The sequence below is a fragment of the Pseudophryne corroboree genome, chromosome 7, assembly GCF_028390025.1.
Source record: "Pseudophryne corroboree isolate aPseCor3 chromosome 7, aPseCor3.hap2, whole genome shotgun sequence".
NCBI lineage: Eukaryota > Metazoa > Chordata > Amphibia > Anura > Myobatrachidae > Pseudophryne > Pseudophryne corroboree.
Genome location: NC_086450.1, coordinates 78437628 through 78456916, shown reverse-complemented (window position 1 = coordinate 78456916; position 19289 = coordinate 78437628).

Here is a 19289-nt window from a genome sequence, read left to right as displayed (position 1 = left end):
CAAACAACAATGATGTTTCATTTTCATTGACCCTTTGTTATTTTCCTGGATTGGGTCCAGAAAGTACTCACAGGAGAAACACACTGTGAGCTTGTTACATAACGCTATAGAATTACAGGACAAAGGAAAGTATTATGCAGCAGATCAGGATTTCTCAGCCTGTGTTAGGTGTACCCTCAAGGGTACTGCAGACATATTCACAGAGAATATCAGCAAATAAATGTAACTGTAGCTTATCCATTTCATTCTAGTTTTTATTTTTCCCTTTAGGTGTCCCATTAGTCTATCAGTTGCAGTGTGCTATTAGAGGTCATAGGAAATAGTGAGATCCCTGTTATTTAATGCCCATCCATATTTATTTATATTTAATGCTGTGTACTGGAATGCAGAGGTATTTTTTCAGTAAGCAGTAGCACAGTGCACCTTGGATATAACAGAATAAGGGGGACATTTACTAAGCAGTGATAAGAGCAGAGAAGTGAGCCATTGGAGAAGTTGCCCATGGCAACCAATCAGCACTGAAGTAACATCTATCATTTGCATATTCTAAAATGATACAGAGCTGCTGATTGGTTGATGGGGCCACTTCTCCACTGACTCACTTCTCCGCTCTTATCACTGCTTAGTAAATGTCCCCCTAAGGGGTCTATTTACTAAGCTTTGGATGGAGATAAAGTGGACGGAGATAAAGTACCAGCCAATCAGCTCTTAACTGCCATGTTACATGCTGGTTTTGAAAAATGACAGTTAGGAGCTGGTTGGTTGGTGCTTTAACTCTGTTCACTATATCTCTATCCAAGGCTTAGTAAATAGACCCCTATGAGCCTAATTCAAGGTTGATTACAAAACAACATTTTCCTCTAATGAGCAAAACCATGTGCAGTGCAGGTGGGGCAGATATAACATGTGCAGAGAAAGTTAGATTTGGGTTGGTAATATTGTTTCTGTGCAGGGTAAATACACGCAATCTCAAACTGTTGCAGTTATGCTAAATTAGTTAAACTGCATCTGATGCTGAATAAGGTCCATACTCGGGACACTGTGTGACGCACGCTACACTAAGCATGCAATGGATCGTTATTCTGAGAAATTGCAGTTGTCGGCAAGTAGAAAGGCACTGCCCCGTCAGGAAGAAAAAACGCCCAGAGAAAGTTTGCGAATGCATTGCAGATCACTATCCATTCGTAGGTGCATAGGCAATTTCCGGAACATCGAAAAAAAATTGCCGTCTGAGCAAATGTGAGTAGGTCTGAGGATGCCACTAATCTGCGACTGAGACGGCCTGGAAGTGGTCTGCGCTGACGTCAGGGACACTCCCCAAAAACACCTGGGCACACCTCCGTTTTTTTCTGACATACCCGTAAAACGGCAGGTTTCCGCCCAGAAACGCCGTCTTCCTGTCACTCAAACAGTGGCATACCTCCCAACTGTCCCGATTTTCGCGAGACAGTCCCATTTTTTTGGGTCTATCCCGCTGTCCCTCCCATGTGCTGCAGTGTCCCACGGTGGGGGGGGGGGGGGAAGGGGGCAGCTGGGAGGCTCCTGCACTCGCTGCTCTGCTCAGTTCAGAGCAGAGGGACTGGGGGCATGGCAAGCAACTCATAGCGCTGGCCATGACCCCACTGTGACTGAAATGGGCGGCATGGCGCCATCCCCACGAAGCCACGCCCTTTTCAGCGCTGCGCAGAATGTCCCTTTTACACTTCTGTGAATGTTGAGAGGTATGCAGTGGCTACATTGTGATTACGATCTGTACGCAATTTCTGTCGCTATTACCCTTCACGCGTGCTCAATGCAAACGCTACATATGCGCAGTCATTCGATAATCACTCAATTTGTGAATTCTCTGAATAGCGATCCATGCTGGCAGGCGGCTACCCGCCATGTTTTGGGTCGCAGCGGCTCAGAAAATAGCATTTTTGCAGTTTTGGTTGCATTTTTGTCCTTTGAACATCCTGCCCCAATTCTTAAACATACACATTCAGGGGTTCTTGAATTAGAAGTAAACACAACAGAGTGTACTTGGTAAGCTTTCAATAGTACAGTACATGACTCAAAGTGGTTTAGAGACACCGCACTGAAGATGAGGCTGTGGTAATTCATCAGCCTGTGCGTTGTGTTGACGTAATTATTATAGCTTGGAAACGGTCCCTGTTATTTTGCTGCTGCTGATCTTGTTGCTGACTTTGGCGAGTGTTCCGGGGTAAGTAGCAGTTCCACCAATATTATTACTTTGGATGATTATCAAGAACGGCTTAAAGTTATTGTCAGTCATAAGTAGATTGAAATCAGCTGGGATTGTTTTATTAAAATCATGTGCAATGTGTTCCAGTCATACGGAAAGTAAATGCATTAGGATAAATGCTCCTCGTGTCGGTATTTCAGCCTGATAAATGTTACTCCATGACAGCTGCAGCTTGTATGTGTGGAATTGTGTTTTCTATATTATACAAACAAAACTCCTCTACAAAGCTGGAACTTTTTGCTTTCAATGCCATCTATTCACAACACAAGTAATCTTTCTAAACAATGTGAATAACAAATATTGGCAAACTAGTAAATAACACACTGCTGTAATCTTCTTTTTATTCATATATACAAAAGGTGATGATTGAAAAGGGGACAGATGAGAATATATAATGAAGAACCCAAATTACATTTTGTATTAACAAAGGGCCTGATTCATATATAGGTGTACAGTGTGTGCCATGGTTTATGTACATCTCTGATGTTTGTGGGACTGCACATGCTCAGGTCCCGTTCTGCACACGTGCAGAACGAGTGCTGTATGATCGCAAGCAGTGCGCCCGAGCTGCAGCCTGATTGACAAGCTGCAGTTCTACAAATCGGAGATGTTGCCCTGTTTTGTAGGAGTGCTGAGGCCAAGGTCTGCTTCTTCCGAGGCAGATTTCCTGGCCTCAGCAGTGTGAACAGTCCGGCCATCCTCAGTAACCTGCGGGTTACACCGATGGCCGATATTCATGAAAGTGATCTGATGCTGCACAAAGGCCCTTATTCAGTGTCAGCCACGTACACACTCACAAAATGCATCTTTGCATCCTATTCAGAGTCATAGGCTGGCTGCCGATTCCTCCTCCTGGCTGCTGCCCCCTCCTCCTGACTGCAGCTCCCTCCGCCTGGCTGCAGCTCCATCTCCCTGGCTGCAACTCCCTCCCCTTGGCTGCAGCTCCCTCCGCCTGGCAGCGGCTCCCTCCCCCTGGCTGCTGCTGCCTCCCCTTGGCTGCGGCTCCCTCCCCCTGGCTGCGACTGCTCCCTCCCCCTGGCTGCGACTGCTCCCTCACCCTGGCTGCGACTCCCTCCCTTTGGCTGCTGCTCCCTCCCCTTGGCTGCTGTTTCCTCCCCTTGGCTGCGGTTCCCTCCCCTTGGCTGCGGTTCCCTCCCTTTGGCTGCTGCTCCCTCCCCTTGGCTGCTGTTTCCTCCCCTTGGCTGCTGTTTCCTCCCCTTGGCTGCGGTTCCCTCCCCTTGGCTGCGGTTCCCTCCCCTTGGCTGCTGCTCCCTCCCCTTGGCTGCTGTTTCCTCCCCTTGGCTGCTGTTTCCTCCCCTTGGCTGCGGTTCCCTCCCCTTGGCTGCTGCTCCCTCCCCTTGGCTGCTGCTCCCTCCCCTTGGCTGCTGTTTCCTCCCCTTGGCTGCGGTTCCCTCCCCTTGGCTGCGGTTCCCTCCCCTTGGCTGCTGTTTCCTCCCCTTGGCTGCTGTTTCCTCCCCTTGGCTGCTGCTCCCTCCCCTTGGCTGCTGCTCCCTCCCCTTGGCTGCTGTTTCCTCCCCTTGGCTGCGGTTCCCTCCCCTTGGCTGCTGCTCCCTCCCCTTGGCTGCTGCTCCCTCCCCTTGGCTGCTGTTTCCTCCCCTTGGCTGCTGTTTCCTCCCCTTGGCTGCGGTTCCCTCCCCTTGGCTGCTGCTCCCTCCCCTTGGCTGCTGCTCCCTCCCCTTGGCTGCTGTTTCCTCCCCTTGGCTGCTGTTTCCTCCCCTTGGCTGCTGTTCCCTCCCCTTGGCTGCTGCTCCCTCCCTTTGGTTGCTGCTCCCTCCCTTTGGCTGCGGCTCCCTCCCATTGGCTGCAGCTCCCACCCCCTGGCTGCAGCTCTCTTCCCTTGTCATACCTAGGTATGAGGAGGCTGGATTGCTACTTGAGGTGTTATTTCACTGAGAACACACAGTACACTATGGGGAAATATTACAGTTACTGGCCAGATAGTTCAGATAATAAGTACCCAAGTGGCTTGGGGCCTGTAAAATGTGAAGAGTAGCAGACACAAATAGGAAATTGTATTTTATTGGATAACAACATTTCCCTTTTCCCAGCAGAATATGAAGCATTCTTTATCTGTGTAGAAATCACTCTCATCTGTGTTGCAGCAGTTTAAGCGGTTTTGCATAAATGGGGTGTTTTCAACATGTGCGACAAAATGGCAAGCAGTCACCATTGTTGGCGTCACACTTACACTAGGGTCAGAGCACACTCAACTCAGACCCCTCCAGGATGCCGTGTTTTGTTGCCTGGTTGCCATATTAGTCACACATACCAACTGCGTGCCCACATGATACTCTTACTGCACTGTACTGTACCGTACTGTACTCATACTTGCCTACCCTCCCGGAGTGGCCGGGAGGCTCCCGAAAATCGGGTGACCCTCCCGGCCCCCCGGAAAGGTGGGCAAGCCTCCCGCTTTCCCCCTCGGCCGCCCGCAGCAGAGAACAAGCGGGCGGCCCGAGGGGGTCCGATGACGCGATTCGCTCTGAATCGCGTCATCGTAGCTCCGCCCCCCGCTATGCAGCGGCTCGTTTCTTGACACAGCACAGCGGGGGGCGGAGTCACGATGACGCGACCCTGGTGTAACGCCCCCGGACCGCCCATCCTGCTGCCAGCCACGCCCCCCATACACCTACAACGCTGCCTCCTCCCGGAGGAGGAGGCAGCAAAGTAGGTAACTATGACTGTACTCTACGCACATTCCAATTTGGTCTCACTGCCTCCGCCTAAACACATCAGACCACCCACCACTCTAGGTAAGCCCCTCCTTACTGCCCATCCCTACGGTGCATCTTATTGCGACATAAGAACATCACAGTTGCTTTTTCACCAGTGTTTCTCAGTGTTAAATGAGATGCCTGCAAGCTAGCTGCCAATACAATCCCTCCCCACCTGCCTGCATGCAAGCTTCACAAGCTCAGCAGGCACATGGGCCTAATTCAGAGTTCATGCCAGCAGCAAATTTGTTAGCAGTTGGGCAAAACCATGTGCACTGCAGGGTGGACAGATATAACATGTGCAGAGAGAGGGGGTCATTCTGACCCGATCGCACGCTGCAGTTTTTCGCAGCAGTGTGATCAGGTCTGGATTGTGCGTGTGCCGCGACCGTAATGCGCAGGCGCGTCACTGCCCGGCGATGGGAAATGCTGGGCAGCGTGGGACCTTACGAAGAAAGCGATCGCAACGGCGATCGCAGGGTGATTGACAGCAAGAAGGCGTTTCTGGGTGGCAACTGACCGTTTTCTGGGAGTGCCATGGAAAACGCAGGCGTGTCCAGGCGTTTGCAGGGCGTGTGTCTGACGTCAATTCCGGGACCTGACAGGCTGAAGTGATAGCAGTGGCTGAGTAAGTCCAGAGCTACTCAGGAACTGCACAAAAAACTTTTTGCACAGCTCCCCTGCACAAGTGATCGCACACTTGCTATGCTAAAATACACTCCCCCCATAGGCGGCGACTATATGATCGCACGGCTGCAAAAAACTGCTACCGTGCGATCAAATCGGAATGACCCCCAGAGTTAGATTTGGGTGTGGTGTGTTCAAACTGAAATCTAAATTGCAGTGTGCAAATAAAGCAGCCAGTATTTACTAGAGATGAGCGAGGTTCGGTTTTACTCGGTTTTACTCGGTTTTACTCGGTTCTCAAAACGGCATCTTATTGGCTATCCAAAACACGTGACATCCGTGAGCCAATAAGATGCCGTTTTGAGAACCGAGTAAAACCGAGTAAAACCGAACCCGCTCATCACTAGTATTTACTAGTGATTAGTGATGAGCGAGGTTCGGTTTTACTCGGTTTTACTCGGTTTTACTCGGTTCTCAAAACGGCATCTTATTGGCTATCCAAAACACGTGACATCCGTGAGCCAATAAGATGCAGTTTTGAGAACCGAGTAAAACCGAGTAAAACCGAGTAAAACCGAATCCGCTCATCACTAGTATTTACCCTGCACAGAAACAAAATAACCAACCCAAATCTAACTCTCTCTGCAAATGTTATATGTGCCCCCCCCCTGAAGTGCACATGGTTTTGCCCAACTGCTAACAAATTTGCTGCTGCGATCAGGCCTGAATTACCCCCATTGGCAGCAGCCACGTCTGCTACGCTTCCTCTCATTAAAATCATTACCGCAAACACACTTTGCAATCTCCCAGTATAGTAGTTCTAAAGATCGCAATATATACTCACCACCATGCCATCTCACATGCCACACCTCTGCACATGCCCCACCTCGACACATGCCCCGCCTCCACACATGCCCCCCCTCCACACATGCCCCGCCTCCACACATGCCCCACTCACAGCAGCAGCATCATCATCTGTCATTCACACCTGCTAGAGGAGAATCCAAGAAAAGTGCCCACACCCCATTGCAACCCTGCTGAAGTCTGCACTCTGAGCGTGGGCAACTAACTGCTTCTGACTTCACTTCTACTCATAAAACGTATGTCCCTTGTTACTGTATGTCCTTAGATCAAAAGTTATTGTGGTAGAGAAAAGGTGAAGCTGTTATGGCTTCAATACCATGGACAGATTTGAATTTATACAGGTGAAACCTTCCTCAGCCTCCTAACTCTAACGCGTTATTATATTGTGCTAAATACACACAAAGAGACTAAAAAAGATTGCCCTTGAGATGCCCACAAATCTGTTATTAGGGGCCATCTGATCCGCATAGTCTTTCACTCTGAACCAATTTAAAAAATAATATAAACCTCTGATCAAGCCTCCCTCCATTTACCAAACTTATCAAACTTCTGCTGAGCATATCAAAGTCAGAGGAGACCAGGCATACCCAATAATCCAAAACACCCCCTTCCCTGGACCTTCCCGGTGGTATTTATAATCTAGGGAGATCATGACCCCAGTGTCAAACTGGTTTATGATTTAATCGACAACACAGAGGTAATCATTTTCATCCATAGAAACACAACATACCCTTATTTAAGCTATATCAATATTTGCAAATACTACTCGGAAGTCTCTATGGGAGCGATTTATCAAACCTCCTAGAAACCACAACCGGAGAAGTTGTACATAGCAGCCAATCAGATTCTACTAGACAAATGTACTAGATAAATGATCGATATAATCTGATTGGTTGATGCCTCTCCTCCTATGGGAGATAAATTGATTAGGCCAGTTGTTCCCCTTTTCTTTTTTTTTCTTTTCCCCATTACAAGTTTGTTAATCCTTTCTACAAATGAAACTTCTGTACTAAAATGACTTAGGGGTGTATTCATGATGCAGGGAAAAGTGTGGAGAAGTGAGCCTGTGGAGAAGTTGCCCATGGTAACCAATCAGCATTGAAGTAACATTTATAATTTGCATACTATACAATTCAATAGAGCAGCTGATTGTTTGCCATGGGCAACTTCTAGACAGGCTTATTTCTCCACACGTTTGTGAGCAGGGGCGGTGTCAGATGAGAGGGGACTTATGTGCAGTTTACATCTCTCACTGGTGCATGCGCCAAGTGGTCTCTGGCACTGTGCTGGAGTCTACTGCTCATGTGCAGATCTCTGGGAACTTTGCACCTGCCCTATTTCCCTGGTGAATTCTCTGCTGTACATGTGTAGGCCTTCAGGAAAATGGTGGCCATTCCATTTTCCTGGTGATTTATGTGGTACCGATGGAGAGGTAAGTATTGGATGTAGGTGTAGGGTGTGCACTGTGGGCCCTACCCAGGTCCACCAAATACCCCTGCACCTGATATAGATACACCTATGTTTCAAAGCTAACCAACATCCACCACAAGCCTGCCTTGATGCCTATTCAGTAAGAAGGAACTGCAGGATTCCCTGATGGTACAGTACTGTATCTATGGTGAAATTAAAGAAGAAGTTAGTATATATTAAACAACGTTACTATGCTTACCTTATTGCCGGGGAGGGTTAGGCTGCGGGGAAGGGAGGGTTAGGTTGCTGGGAGAGAGGGTTAGGCTGCGGGGTGGGGTGGTTAGTGTTAGGCTTCGGGGAGGGGGGTTAAGTTTAGGCACCACTGGGTAAAGTTAGGGTTAGGCTGCGGAGGGAGGGGGTGAGGGTCAGAGTTAGGCTGCAGGAAGGGAAGGTTAGGGTTAGGAGTGTAGTAGGACAACTATATTTAGTGCAAGGTCGGACTGGCCCATAGGGGTACAGGGGAATCCACCAGTGGGCCCAACTGCCCTAATCTAGGGATAAAGTTCTAGACTGTGCACTTGAATTACACATTATACATATGTTACATTATACTACACACGGCTATGGTGTATTTTCTACAGTGCATTGCCGTTCTTAATTTGTTATGTTACCAAGCACTAGCAGTATTTACTATTTATATATGAATCTATAGGGCCCAGACAATGCACTCTCTAATGGTTATCAAAGCCTCTATATTGGCTGGCCACATAGGCCCCTATCACTGCATTCCCCCGGCGGGCCCTTCATGCCCCAGTTTGACACTGACTTAGCGTACCCTTGTTGCTGAATGCCAGCCACGCATATAATACCCCTCATTATTACCACTATAATTGTGTAAGCTATGTTGTTCCAATTTGCCTCAGAATGACATATCTTCCAAAATATTGTCTAATGTCTACCCCACCTAACTCATTTGGTGAATCCTCCTCTTGGACTTTTGTTAGTGTATGCAATACAGGGGTGGGCACAGCTAGCTCATGGCCGGCAACAGAAATCTTGGGGCCCCATACAGTGATATCTCTGGGGCCCCTATATATATATATATATATATATATATATATATATATATATATATATATATATATAGTAGAGATGTGCACCGGTAATTTTTCGGGTTTTGTGTTTTGGTTTCGGATTCGGTTCCGCGGCCGTGTTTTGGATTCGGATGCGTTTTGGCAAAACCTCCCTGAAATTTTTTTTGTCTGATTCGGGTGTGTTTTGGATTTGGGTGTTTTTTTTCAACAACCCCTCAAAAACAGCTTAAATCATAGAATTTGGGGGTAATTTTGATCCTATAGTATTATTAACCTCAATAACCACAATTTCCACTCAATTCCAGTCTATTCTGAACACCTCACACCTCACAATACTATTTTTAGTCCTAAAATTTGCACCGAGGTCACTGGATGACTAAGCAAAGTGAGCCAAGAGGGCGGCACAAACACCTGGCCCATCTAGGAGTGGCACTGCAGTGTCAGACAGGATGGCACTTAAAAAAATAGGTCCCAAACAGCACATGATGCAAAGAAAAGAGAAAAAGAGGTGCACTGTGGTCGCTAAAACTAAGCGACACAAACACCTCAATATCACAGGAATTATTCGTTCTAATCAATGGTATTATTGGTCCAAATAACTGAAAGAAAATGACAAAATCACTGGAATTATTTGTTCTAATCAATGGTATTATTGGTCCAAATCACTGGAAGAAAATGACAAAATCACTGGAATTATTTGTTCTAATCAATGGTATTATTGGTACAAATCACTGGAAGAAAATGACAAAATCACTGGAATTATTCGTAAACATTTGTAGAAAGTCGCTGCTTACTGATTACAGAAATGCTCAGATATTCCTGCTAATCCACAATCCCTTCCCAGAGGAAAAGAAATTGAGAAACCGTTGTTTGAGAACGTTTGTTCTCTTTCCCTTACAAAGGAACAAACTACTTTCCAAGAAGACTGACGTTTTTGGGATTATGGAGACATAATGTTTTTGAATATAAATCCTAAAGCAGGTGGTGTATTAGAGCAAAAGAGTGCAAGAGACCAGCCATGCAGTTTCTGAAATATTATGACAAAATGTTACTGTATTTCATAAGCACTCATTCCTAACTCTGCTAAGTACTGTTTGGTATACTGTATCTGGCTTCCATGAGGTAGTTGTCCATTATTTCAGCTTCCATTGACCTTTTTGAAAGCGGTAGAAGTTATCGATTCTTTTTTTTTTTTTTTTCCCTATTTTTAATTTTCTCCTGCATAGCCCAGTAAAATGTTGCAATGTTAAGTATTGACTTGTGCCTTCTGGGGGTCCACTTCTCACCAAACCCAGCCAAATCTCATCCTAACCCTCTGTTCCACGTTCTCTATGTACCCCATCTGTGTCACCCATGTCTGTCTACCCCTCCCCTTTAGATTGTAAACTCTGACGAGCAGGGCCCTCTACCCTCATGTGCTTATCCTTTGTCTTACTTTAATAATCTTCAACTGTACCACATCCAGCAGTCTTCTTCCACCTGATACTTATTCCAGTGTCATCTGCTGATGTAACTATGTTTATTTACCCCCTGTACTTGTCCTATACTGTCATCAACTGTAAGTTGCTGTTTTCCTGTTTGATTATTTATGTACTCTGTAATTGGGCGCTGCGGAACCCTTGTGGCACCATATAAATAAAGGATAATAATAATAATTATAGTAATATAGGGTGTATAATCCCCAGGTGTATCTCACACATCACACAGTACAGTATATAGGGTGTATAATCCCCAGGTGTATCTCACACATCGGTCAGTACAGTTTACAGGATGTATAATCACCAGGTGTATAACACACATCGCACAGTACAGTATACAGGGTGTATAATCACCAGGTGTATCACAAACGTTGCACAGTACAGTATGCAGGGTGAATGATCCCCAGGTGTATCTCACACATCGCTCAGTACAGATTACAGGATGTATAAAATCACCAGGTGTATAACACACGTTGCACAGTACAGTATACATACTGGTCACAACAATGCAGCAGATATTGAGCACTGATCAGGATACTAGAAGTGACACAGAGCTGCAAGATACAGCAATGGCCTACTGTACTGTACTATATGTATACTGCTGGTCACCAAAATGCTGCACTGTCCTACTATATACTGCTCACAATAATGCAGCACAGAGATAGTATACTTGACACAGAGCTGCAAGATACAGCAATGGCCTACTGTACTGTACTATATATGTATACTGCTGGTCACCAAAATGCTGCACTGTCCTACTATATTCTGCTCACAATAATGCAGCACAGAGATAGTATACTTGACACAGAGCACAATGCAGCACACCGAGCACAGATATTTGCAGCACACTAAGCACAGATTACGGAGCTTTTCAAGGAGAGAATGCAGCCACGTCCTCTCCGTTCAATCTCCAATGCACGAGTGAAAATGGCAGCGACGCGCGGCTCTTTATATAGAATACGAATCTCGCGAGAATCCAACAGCGGGATGATGACGTTCGGGCGCGTTCGGGTTAACCGAGTGAGGCGGGAAGATCCGAGGCTGCCTCGGAACCGTGTAAAATAGGTGAAGTTCGGGGGGGTTCGGATCTCGGAGAACCGAACCCGCTCATCTCTAATATATATATATATATATATTAGTGATGAGCGAGGTTCGGTTTTACTCGGTTTTACTCGGTTCTCAAAACGGCATCTTATTGGCTATCCAAAACACGTGACATCCGTGAGCCAATAAGATGCCGTTTTGAGAACCGAGTAAAACCGAGTAAAACCGAGTAAAACCGAATCCGCTCATCACTAATATATATATATATGTATATATATATAGATAGATAGATAGATAGATAGAGATATATATATATATATATATATATATATAAAATCGCAGCAGAATTTAATGCTCTGTGTAATAATCTGTTAATAAATGAATATATTTCTTAATACAAATATGTAAATATGTATGTCTCTCCTTCCTCCCCCACACAACCCACAGTCTGCCTCTCCTCAATGACTCCATGCTGCATTCCCAGCTCCCCCACACCAAAACCCTGTATCTCAACACCAATCCACTCTTACCCCGCGGAGTAACTCATCTGTGCTGCGCTCCCCAGTATCCAGACCTGAACACCGCAAGGCAGAAACTATGCACACCCCACCAGAAGAGGCCGGCTCAGGACACAGGTATCCCGGCCAGTGGAGCTTCTGCCATGTCCCATAACTGCCTGCAACCAACAGAGCTGGACCCGGAAGAGCGGGCACACACTCATGCAGCACAGTCACTGTGTGAGAGAGGTTCCTGTCACTCTAAGGCTGCAGCCACACCACCTACAACACGCTGCCCTATTTGGACAAGACGGCTCACATCCCTGCCGGGCACTAAGTGGCATATCCTTGGGGCCCTCTAATCCCCCCCCCCCCCCTCATCGCAGGCCCTGAGCTAGCTTTCCAGAAAACATGGGTATGTTGTGTGCTGAGGCCAGTGGCTGTGCCTTTGGATGCAGTTCCACTAGCACCAGCTGCATGAAAACACCGGCCATCCTGTGTAACGTGAGGATCACTCAGATGACCGATGTTCACACAGAGTGATTGATGCTGCATCTTCAGACGCAGCAGCGGATCAGAGAAGATGACAGGAGGCGTCTGTTTACACAAGATGCTTCATGCTGCATTAGCATATGTTAGCACAGCACAGAAATGCAGTGGGTGTGCTTCTATGTCTTTCTCTCCATCAGGCCCTGTGTACACAAAGGCACAGTTTACAATTTGCGACCACTATTTCTGAGTATTTTCAGCAGATGAAAACATATTGGGGGTAATTCCAAGTTGATCGCAGCAGGAATTTTGTTAGCAGTTGGGCAAAACCATGTGCACTGCAGGGGAGGCAGATATAACATTTGCAGAGAGAGATAGATTTGACCTGGGTGGGTTATTTTGTTTCTGTGCAGGGTAAATACTGGCTGCTTTATTTTTACACTGCAAATTAGATTGCAGATTGAACACACCACACCCAAATCTAACTCTCTCTGCATATGTTATACAGTATCTGCCCCCCCCCCCTGCAGTGCACATGGTTTTGCCCAACTGCTAACAAAATTCCTGCAGCGATCAACTTGGAATTACCCCCATACCCCGCAATAATTACATAATATTTTGGTATTTACGTGCATGTGTGCCTTGTTTCCGTTGTCTGCTCACTTGATTGGATGGTTATATGATCCTCAATACAATATAATTCATTAAGTTATGGTTTATTTAATAACATTGAGGAAATAGCATAAATTTCAAAGGTTGCTTGCTACACACTTGTGGTATTTTCCTTATCAACATAAACATGTAACTATTGACATGCAGATTAACATTTTATAAAAGCACACGACTCAACACAATTGAGAATTTCAGGGTATAAACAGGTCACGCGTCAGCTGCTAATAGAACATAGCTCTGTGTAACTAAAAAGCAAAGCCTGGCCATTATTATACGCCGCTTTTAAGATTATAGTAACTTTAGCTGACTCTGTAAGTCCTACAGGATGAAGTCTCATTTTCCAATGTGTGCTTTGACATCAGAGTCAAATACTGCTATAAATGATTATTTCATTTAGTAAGCGGATCCTGCTTATCTTTGTGGATGAATAAATAGTACAAGAATAAACAGTAAATACCATTAGAGCAAAATGCAAATATACGGGTGCAAAAAGCTTAAAATTAATTATACACAAACAGCCACATTACTAAAACTCCCTCCTTCGCACACAAGCACGGTCATTATTAGGAAAAATGGTTGGAAAGAAAATCATATTGTTATTTCTCAATACATTTTATGTCCCACATTATATAAACACCAGGCTCAAAGAAAAAATAATCATCAGACTTAAGCCGAACATTTTATTTAAAAGAATCTACATGTGACATAAGAAGAGAGCCCATAAACTTGTATAGGGGAACTAGGCAGGGGTGTCCATTATCACCCTTGCTATTTCATTTGTGTATTGATCCACTATTTAGAATCTTACAAAATTGGTCAAAATTTCGTGGGATAACAGTAGGTACGAATTAACTTAAGATTTCTTTCCTACTCTATGGGCCTAATTCAGGCCTGATCGTAGGCGTACAAAATTTTGCACAGCTACGATCAGCCACCCTGACATGCAGGGGGACGCCCAGCACAGGGCTAGTCCGCCCCGCATGTAGGGCCCTCCTCCCCCCCTCCGCACAGCGACGATGTTTATATACCTGAAGAGTAGCTCCCTACCAGTGCAGGTCCTGCGCGCTGGCAGCGAGCAACCCATCGCTCTCCGGGTCGCAGCGTCTGCATATGACGTCACGCAGCCGCCACGGCACGCCCCCCGCACGGTCCAGGTATGCCTGCGTTGCCCGGACCGCATTCCCAAAACGGCAGCCCATTGCCGCCAGCCCGCCCCCTCCAGTCCAGCGGACGCCTCTGCCTGTCAATCAGGCAGAGGCAATCGATAGGCTGAGATGCCGATCGCATCTCTGGCATGTGCCGGCGCACTGCGGCGCCTGCTCATGCGCAGTTCAGACCTGATCGCCCGCTGTGCGAAAGTGCACAGCAGCGATCAGGTCTGAATTAGGCCCTATATAGCCAACCCTAAGAAGGTCCTGCAAATAATACCGAGAGATATCAGGTTACAGAGTGAACATGTCTAAATCTGAGGGATTGTTTCTACACCCACACATTCATGTCCCGAGGAATTAATTTTCCCCATATTCAATCTTATAACCATGCGACAATTCTTAGATTTTTGCGAGATTGGCTGTATGATGAGGAAATATATGCTAATACGAATATTGGGGGTCATTCCGAGTTGATCACTAGCTGCATTTGTTCGCAGTGCAGCGATCAGGCTATAAAACAGCAGTTCTGCGCATGTGTATGCGCACGTGCGACGTACGGGCAAAACGAATGATGTAGTTTTGCACAGGGTCTAGCGATGCATTTCAGTCGCACTGGTTGCCGCAGAGTGATTGACATGAAGTGGGTGTTTCTGGGTGGCAACTGACCATTTTAAGGGAGTGTTTGGGAAAACGCAGGCGTGGCTGGGCGACCGCTGGGCGGCTGTGTGACGTCAAGTCCGGAACTGAATAGGCTGAAGTGATCGCAAGCGTTGAGTAGGTTTTGAGCTACTCTGAAACTACACAAAAAAGTTTTGCATGCGCTCTGCGATACATTCGTTCGCACTTCTGCTAAGCTAAAATACACTCCCAGTGGGCGGCGGCATAGCGTTTACACGGCTGCTAAAACCTGCTAGATAGCGATCAATTCAGAATGACCCCCATAAGGCCTAATTCAGAGTTGATCGTAGCAGCAAATTTGTTAGCAGATGGGCAAAACCATGGGGGTCATTCCGAGTTGTTCGCTCGCAAGCTGCTTTTAGCAGCTTTGCACACGCTAAGCCGCCGCCTACTGGGAGTGAATCTTAGCTTATCAAAATTGCGAACGAAAGATTAGCAGAATTGCGAATAGACACTTCTTAGCAGTTTCTGAGTAGCTCCAGACTTACTCGGCATCTGCGATCAGTTCAGTCAGTTTCGTTCCTGGTTTGACGTCACAAACACACTCAGCGTTCGCCCAGACACTCCTCCGTTTCTCCAGCCACTCCCGCGTTTTTCCCAGAAACGGTAGCGTTTTTTCGCACACACCCATAAAACGGCCAGTTTCCGCCCAGAAACACCCACTTCCTGTCAATCACATTACGATCACCAGAACGAAGAAAAAACCTCATAATGCCATGAGTAAAATTCCTAACTGCATAGCAAATTTACTTGGCGCAGTCGCACTGCGGACATTGCGCATGCGCAGTAGCGGCTAATCGCTCCGTTGCGAGAAAAAAATAACGAGCGAACAACTCGGAATGACCCCCCATGTGCAGTGCAGGGGGGGGGCAGATATAACATGTGCAGAGGGAGTTAGATTTGGGTGGGGTGTGTTCAAACTGAAATTTAAATGGCAGTGTAAAAATAAAGCAGCCATTATTTGCCCTGCACATAAACCCACCCAAATCTAACTCTCTCTGCACATGTTATATCTGCCACACCTGCAGTGCACATGGTTTTGCCCAACTGCTAACAAATTTGCTGCTGCGATCAACTCTGAATTACCCCCATTGAATGTGGATTTTTAGAAAACTGCAATTTAATCAGTTTTCTACATCTTAATGACGGAGGACCTCCATAATAACCCTTCTCTGTGGCATACCTCCCAACATGACCCTCTCCAGGATGGACACAATGCTCTGTTTCTGGACTTTTCTCTTAATTTGTGATTGCCATCACCTGTTTTAAACAGGTCAATGGATAAGAAATGTGTTTCACCTCAGGTAATGGCAAGCATAGATTAAAAGCATACTTGCCTACCTGACCCTCTCCATGAGGGAGAAAATGCTCTGTTCCTGGACTTTCCTAGTAATGTATGATTGCCATCACCTGTGGTGAGCTAGTTAATTGATAAGAAAGGTGTTTCACCACAGGTGATGGCAATCATACATTACCAGGAAAGTCCAGGAACAGAGCATTTTCTCCCTCATAGTGAGGGTCAGGTAGGCAAGTATGATTAAAAGGGAAGTCCAGGAGCAGAGCATTCTGTCCTTCCTGGAGAGGGTAATGTTGGGAGGTATGCTGTGGTCCACACAGAAAGTGTGGCATTTACTAAGGCATAAAAGGAATCTAAATGCGCATAATTCTCTATTTTTACCATTCTTACATAATCCTGAATTTCAGGAAGTACAGGTGGGTAATCTTTTTAAAATCTTACTCCAGGAAGGCCTGGTGAATGTTGGATCTTTTATGGATAGAGAAACTAGACGCCTACTCCCTGTTACGTACCACCGTCGCGACCGTCGCTTAGCAACAGGGATGCTGTGTCATTAGCTGGCTGCTTCAGGCTACTGATCAATCCTGGAGTGATAAAGTTTGCTGCACTGTGTCAGGTGCTGTAATCATGCAGGCTGCGTTCTCTGTGGATGGCAGCACTCAGCTGGCTCCAGTCAGCTAATCAGCTCCTTATAAATAGGATTTCTTTTTGCGCAGTCAGTGTTGGTGATAGCTTCATGTAGGCTGTGTCATTCGACCTGGGAAACTACTTAAAAGACTCTGTTAAGAACTTTGGAAAGACTCCGTCTGGCATCCTTTAAGAAAATCTTGTCGATTTACAGCTCCAAGAAAGGTCCTATGCCAATTCATTCAGGAAAGATTCCAAAGCTAATCTTGGGAGAAAGATTCAAATTTGTTTCTGTGCTTGCATGAGCGATTCTACTAGGTGAACTTTAGGAAAGTCTGTTCTTGCCTAATCTGCTAGAGCAGTGGTTCTCAAACTCGGTCCTCAGGACCCCACACAGTGCATGTTTTGCAGGTAACCCAGCAAGTGCACAGGTGTATTAATTACTCACTGACACATTTTAAAAGGTCCACAGGTGGAGCTAATTATTTCACATGTGATTCTGTGAGGAGACCTGCAAAACATGCACTGTGTGGGGTCCTGAGGACCGAGTTTGAGAACCTGTGTGCTAGAGGATACTGTTGTATCAACAGCTCCAGAAAAGTCCAGTGGATTCTGGTCCAGAAGATCCCTTTTATTCTCTGGTAGAAAGACTCATACCTGCCACTTCTGTGGTGAAACACTCCATTTGGAAGGAGTCTAGAAAGACCTTGTGCTGCGTGTCCATTGGAGGATCCTGTCGTTACCATCTACAGAAAAGTCTGGTGCTTACTTGCCTACCTGACCCTCTCCATGAGGGAGAAAATGTTCTGTTCCTGGACTTTCCTGGTAATGTATGATTGCCATCACCTGTGGTGAGCTAGTTAATTGATAAGAAAGGTGTTTCACCACAGGTGATGGCAATCATACATTACCAGGAAAGTCCAGGAACAGAGCATTTTCTCCCTCGTGGAGAGGGTCAGGTAGGCAAGTATGGTCTGGTGGATTCCTGTTCAGGGAGATTCTCAGAACACCCGGTGGAAAGATTCATCATAATTCCAGTCCATGTTTTGTCCAGATCACTCATGTCCATGACATCCGTGTCTGTTCTGGCATTCCTGTCGCCAGTCAAGCTAAGTCCTGTTTTATTTATCATCTATTCCAGTTGCCTTGCTGTGTCTTGTTATATCTATACCGGCCATTGACTGTGATTCCGTGACTGTGCTTAGTCCTTCTGGTATATACCCTATTTACCACCCCGAGTGTAATCCTAGTGACTAGTTTTTAGTTGCACCTTCAGCAGTTGTATTGTGGTGTTTCCCTGCCATCTAACACCACCCAGCAGTTCTCTGTCTGTTGTATAAGTATCTACTGCCCGGAGGCAATAAGACCTGGGGGTGGCCTAAGTACCGGTGTGCCTACTTGCACTAAGGGAACAATGGGTCATTGCTATAGGCAGAAGACCACCCTCCACTGAGGGGCTCTTGTTACTTATCCTGCAGACAGGGTTCCTTAACACTCCCATACTCACAAGCATCGGAGAACTTTCAGAAATTCCCCTTAGCCTATATGCAAGTTAAACATTATGTGTGTAGAGTTATAAGAGGTTTCTCGAATGACAATTGGGAAAATAATATAGATGTATTACTTAGCTCGGTACCTGCAATGAAACAGGCTATTTCAATACATTAGTCAGTTCTGCAGCCTCCGATATCAAACGAGGGGACACGAACCAGGATGAGTGGCTAGATATGGGTGATCCCTTCTCTATCCTGTGAAGTTCTAACTAAAGCAATCACCTGGTCTAGGTCTTTATTACCGGCTATTTAATGGGATGGGGATGGGTATTAATTAGCAGCTGCTGAGGTGAATAAATTACCCTCTTTTCAGCACGTGACACCCCTTCTAAGCACCGCTCATAGCATCTCAAATTATTTTTTTCAAGAGGGGCCGTTGCCATGCCTCCTGGATTTGGATATGTCTCCATCGTACTCATTCCCGCAGCTGTTTCAATAGATTATTTCCTACCCCTCTTTTTTTCTTTGTTCCCCAGGGAATAATGAACCCCTAATAATCCATGATACTAGAAGTCACATCGGATTTCTGTGACCTGTGTTAAAGCACTCAACCTAAACTTTGTGCTTTTAAATGGTCAAATATCTCCTTTGGGGACTTCTAATAGCATTATAATTTATACCAGGTGATTTATTATATTTATTATCCTTTATTTATACAGTGGCTGCACTGTAAAATAGGGGGTTACATTACATACAGCTTTTAAAGGATTTGTAGTTTAGGAATTAAATAAAACCTACTGTTGAGGAACTAAATTGTAGGAATCTATATACTGATAGTAGACAAAACACTGAAGCACTTCAGTCAATGGGGGGCAGACTATCCTGAAT